Here is a 6,000-nt window from a genome sequence, read left to right on the forward strand (position 1 = left end):
ACACACGATTAACGTGTGGGACAAACTGGGCTGCAAGAATTTGGGCGATTACCACGACCTGTACTTGAAAACGGACGTGCTGCTGCTGGCCGACGTGTTCGAGATATTCAGAAAAACGTGCTCGAAACAGTACGGCCTGCACCCCGCGTGGTATTTCTCATCCCCCGGTCTCTCTTGGGACGCCTTGTTGAAAAAGACCAGCGTGGAGCTGAAACTACTGACGGATTACGACATGCACCTGTTCGTGGAAAAGGCTTGCGAGGTGGGATTTCCATGGCCTCCAAACGATACACCAAAGCCAACAACAAGTACGTTCCCGGTCACGATCACGGCAAACCGAACCAAACACATACTCTATCTCGACGCCAACAACCTGTACGGCTGGGCCATGAGTCAGTATCTCCCCACCGGGGGATTTGAATGGGTCTCCTCACCCGAGATGATTGACGTGAATAGCATCGCACCGGATTCGAACAAAGGCTACATGCTCGAAGTGGACTTGGACTATCCCGCAGAACTACACGAATCGTACAAAAGCTATCCACTAGCTCCTGAACGATTGACGGTGAACCCGGACTGGATGTCCGAATATCAACGAAACTTGCTGGGAACAACAAGCTGGCTAACGTCGAAAAACTCGTGCCGAACTTGATGAACAAAATACGTCGTTCACTATCGCAATCTGCAGCTGGACTTGTCGCTGGAAATGAAACTCACGAAAATACACAGGGCCCTCCCGTTCGATCAAAGTCCATGGATTGAACCAGATTCAAGGAAGCCCTGTTCAAGAATAACATGTTCAAACACCAAATGAACATGCTGAGAAGCGATGGACACAGGATATACGGACTGAGAATCAACAAGACCTCGCTGTCTCCCATGGACACGAAAAGATGGATCGCCATCGACAGAGTCACCACTTACGCATACTGGCACAAACACATATCGAATAATTGAACGCTTACGCACACATGCGTACATATATCATGGAGAAAATTTATTACAGCCCGCGAGGGTACTGGAAAGGCGCGGACGCCATCCCGAAACTCCCCAAAGCCGCTCGAGTCTCGGGAAGAGAAAGCCAAAGCCTGGCTTAAAAAACAAGCCATCTGGCAAGTCCACCTGCCGGCGCCTCGATACATCCTGAGAAGCAAATTCGACATTTCAACGACGAATCGCATCCACCAAGCCGACTTCCTGTTTCTCCCTCAGGACAGGGTCAGGCGCAAAACCTACAGTACGCCCTGACCGTCGTCGACGTGGCCAGTGACTACAAGGAAGCTGAACCGTCGACAACGAAAGATTCGAACGAAGTCGCCAAAGCCTTTGAACGCATATACAAATGCAGTCGCTTGACAAGGCCTACCGTATTGCAAGTCGATCCCGGACGCGAGTTCCTGGGAGCCGTGTCAGAGCTGCTGGCCAAGCACAAAGTCCAAGTGAGACGAGGTATAGCGGGAGCTCATCATAGCCAAGCCATCGTTGAGAGATTCAATCGCACCCTAGCCGAACGCCTGTTCTCGCACCAATACTCGCAGGATTTTAATGGGTCCCGGAAACAGAAACACGGAATGGGTCGTACGCTTACCGCGAGTGGTGGATGCCATCAACAACGAAGTCACCAGACTCGTGGGCAAGAGACCCGTCGAAGCCATCAAAATGAAATCTGTCGAATCGTCGTCGGCAGCAGCACGTCGCGATAAAACAGAGAAAACATTACCGGACCAGGTCAGCATTAGGTACTTGTACCAGCCGGGGGAATACGAGGGGGACAGCAGAAAACCCGCCACCGATCCGATATGGTCCATGAAAACGTACAACGTGGACCTTGTCAACATCAAAGACGGCGAACCGAACTTGTACTACTTTAAAGACGGACCGCCGAGAGCATTCTTCAGAGAGGAGTTGATGATCGTACCTCACGACACAGTCCCTTACACATCACCCACCAACTCGTCCGCCCACAGCGCTCGGAGGAGCAACCACCCCCGAGGCGACCCGAGCCTTTTTCCCGACCGACCTCATGCTCACTTAAAAGTCAATATTTCAGAAACTATTTTTGTCACATTTTGCATGCACCTCAGTAGTAGTATACACAATGGGGCTACGGGATTAGGGACTTCCCAAGGGCTTTAAAATTGATCAGTGCCCACGTATGCCAGTTGAGAAACGTTATGGTTTGGGTTATAGAATGCTTGGGATGAGTCTGTGATAACCAGGAAGAGAACACATAAACCCTTGTTCATTTACCAGAGGATGTGCCATGTGGCCCTCCTTATCCCAAAAGACTTATATACAAAGGCATGAACACCCGGTGCCAACAATGTCACTATGGCTCGTTTTCTCAGGTGTTTAATATATGCATGGGCGTTATGTCAATGAACGATATTCCACGGTAGAGCAGGACACCTGTGCCATGAATGACTTTCAGTGATTCATTCATTTTCATGTTGGTAACTTATTTTTCTCTTCCTTCCTTAAGAATCTGTTTCGGCGATATTGAAAACTGAATATTCTGAAAATTGTTTTATTTTTTTTTTCGTATCTGTGTTTGTATTTCCGTACATGCAGAGGGATACATTGATATTTTCTAAATTGTTTCAATGTTTTTGTTCCGTCTTCTTCATTTATCCTTCAGTTGTAGGGTTTCGAAAGCCTGTATATTCTGTATGGAAATACACTGAAGTATTCAACGACATAAACAACTTAACGCATGTTAACTTTTATTACCTTTTCACTGGCAAACGTTTCAGAAAGGACGTTTCATTTGAAAGATTTATCTTTCTGGCAGTATTCCTGTTTCCAGTTACATCTACATCACACAATAAGCACATTTCACGCGTAATACGAGAGCAACCAATTCAATATCTTGTCTCTTGTTTTCACAAAGTGAGGCTTCCGACAACCAATTGACGCCATATGGTTCAAGTGCGAAATGCAAGTGGGTGAGTAATTCCGATCTGCGGAAATGGTTCAATGAAGAATCCTGGAATAAAGCATACACTCAGAGCAGTTAACGCGAACACTTTGACACTCAGGCCATAGCAGCTGTACAGAAGGAACCAAAGATTGGCACTGACCTTGTTCATCTGTTACAAACTTACGCCTTTCATTTCATCTCACCGTAAGATCAAATATGGCATGGAGGAAATCAACCTGACAACATTGTTATTAATAATCATAATTTACTACAAGGTTCTGATTTATCTACATATCTTAAAAAGCATTCCATCATATATTTGACATGGAAAATAATGAGTCTCATGCAGGAAGGGTTGAACTTGAAGTACACAAGGTTTACCCATTGCTTTTTTTCAGAATCGTATTGCTGTCACATATAACATAAGAGTAACAAATGAAACTGACAGATATATGAAAATTCCCTCACAGACGCCAAATGACACTAACGGTAGTACGCTTTACGCAGTAAAAAACAGCAATATGCACTGACGAAGAGTTCAACCGCCAGGTGTACATGTTTGAGGAGTTTATATTGACATAGCTTTGACAATTCTGTATAAAACTGATGAATATTTCTGAAAACATTCCGTACACATCTTAGGGATAATAACTTTTTCATTCAAGATTTCAACAGCCAGACAGAGAGGTATTTAGCAGATCGATAACATTATGGTTTGGTTAGAGTTATTATATAATGTAATCCCAAGTCCTTATCGATTAGGGGCGGTGGGGTATAGTAGCTTAGTGGTTAAAGCGTTAGCTCGTCACGCCGAGACCCGGATTCGATTCCCCACATGGGTACAATGTGTGAAGCCCATTCCTGGTGTCCCCCGCCGTGATATTGCTGGAATATTGCTAAGAGTAAGAACCATACTCACTCACTCACTCCTTATCAATTATCAATATGATCTCTCTTTGTGTACTCGATTGTATGAGTACATACTGTTTCACTTAAATACGAGTGAGTGAGTTTAGTTTTACGCCGCACTCAGCAATATTCCAGCTATATGGCGGCACTTACATACGAGCCTATCCGTGGTTTTTAAGAACATATCCAAATGGCAACTGACAGTAACCAGGGTGAGTGAGTGACTTCGATCAAGTCAACATCGATCTAAGCAGTATTTTTAGAATCAACGAATTCAAGCTTTAGATTAAGATCTGTACTGTTTTCAGTTATTTTGTGAATAGAGCGTCTGACGGAAATCTGAAGATCGGTTCGATCCCCTGACCGCGTCGTATCTAAAGACGTTAAAAAATGGCATTTGTTGTTTCCCTGCCTGGCGTTTGGAATTAAGTCGAGGTATCGATTACTTATGGGCTCAAGGTACACTGTCACGTTGCGAGGAATCTATGTTAAACAGATCCACGGTGTCTCAATCAGCTGCCACTATGAAACCGGTGTTAGTGCAGTCGGGTTCACGCAGTCTGCGAAACACACGCACAAGCGCACGCACACATGCACACACATGCAAGCACCTTGCTGTATTGGGTTCAATAATCTTGAACGCGACTTTTAATCTCATTTCATTTCGCTTGACCTCGACTCGTTTTACATGTCCTCAGTTCAAGAAAGGAGACTTGCAACTTAAAACACCAGTGTTGTCTGGTACTTTTCCTTTACTATCCTCGGGGAGTAATCGCTCCTTTATTTACATTCACTCTGAATATTTCGTATAATTACTGAAAAGAGATTTTACATAAAGACCTATTTCTAAACGTAGAGCATTTTTACTTTTTTGTCTTCATAACATACCCTATTAGCAAGGTGCTAGTAAAGGAATTAGTCCTTTTCATTTAGAGCATCTACATCTGTGGACAGGGGCCTGACGAGTGGAAGTAGCTCTACCAGGTTGGTAACCTTAGTTACCTCCCATATTTCATTCCATTTCATTTCTGGGGCGGTGGGGTAGCCTAGTGGTTAAAGCGTTCTCTTATCACGCCGAAGTCCTGGGTTCGATTCTCCACATGGTTACAATGTGTGAAGCCCATTTCTGGTGGTCCCCGCCGTGGTATTCCTGGAATATTGCTAAAAGCGGCGTAAAACTAAACTCACTCACTCCGTTCATTTCGGTCTTCAGATGGCATTTTTCTCACATGGAATCCATAGTGACAATAGATCAGTTTAATGAAATGTGTTTTCGTTTACACTGTGGTTTTACATTTACTTTATACTGATGTTTTACATTTACATACTTAAATGACAGCAATCGTCCGACACACAACGCAGATGTTCTTTCGTGTCCATAGTTAGGAGCTGTACTTGATATCGTTTATTTTTGTGTACAAAAACATTCACTCACTAGCTCATCAAATACCAATGACTAAACCGCTGTGGTGACCTCAATTCCTTCAAACTGCTCCTGGATCCTAAATCTGAATGGTTATGGACAAGCGATGATTGTGCCAAACTATACAATATACGTCTCGTTCAAGCAGAAACCTCTGTGAAAGGTCGAATTACGATGGCACTATATCTTCTTGAGCTAGACTATTTCCATCCGACTGACCGTGTTCTCATGTCTCTGACCACGACTACGGATAGAATAGGCTTGATATCTGTATGAGACATCAGCTCATTCCGGAGTCACACCCGGCCTCGCTGGCAACTCTCGTACAGACAGCCATGCCTATCATCGCCGAGCAATTTTCCGTCCCATAAACCCAGTTTATTTTCTTTATCGGTAACTGGGACTTTGTTCTGAATGAAAGCACAAGAAAAGTTAATATACATGAAAGATGCTTTGACTTTGATGTTTAATAAGGTAAAGGGGTATTTATTAACACGTTTATAGGTGTTACTTTTAATTAAAACAATGTCATTTCATGTATGTAACGTTTTACTCACGATAACTTGAAGAAAACTACGAAATGGATATGTAAATTTGTTATTGCTGTTGTATATTTCAGTTTAAAAGAAAATCAAGTCAGCTTGTGAATTTATTACTGTTGTATATTTCAGTTTAAAAGAAAATCAAGTCAGCTGGTGAATTTCAACAGATGAGACGTCACACCAGTGTTTCCAGGTTGCAATCGAAA

This window comes from Haliotis rubra, unplaced genomic scaffold, assembly GCF_003918875.1.
Source record: "Haliotis rubra isolate DU_JTF1 unplaced genomic scaffold, ASM391887v1 Scf35, whole genome shotgun sequence".
Classification (NCBI taxonomy): domain Eukaryota; kingdom Metazoa; phylum Mollusca; class Gastropoda; order Lepetellida; family Haliotidae; genus Haliotis; species Haliotis rubra.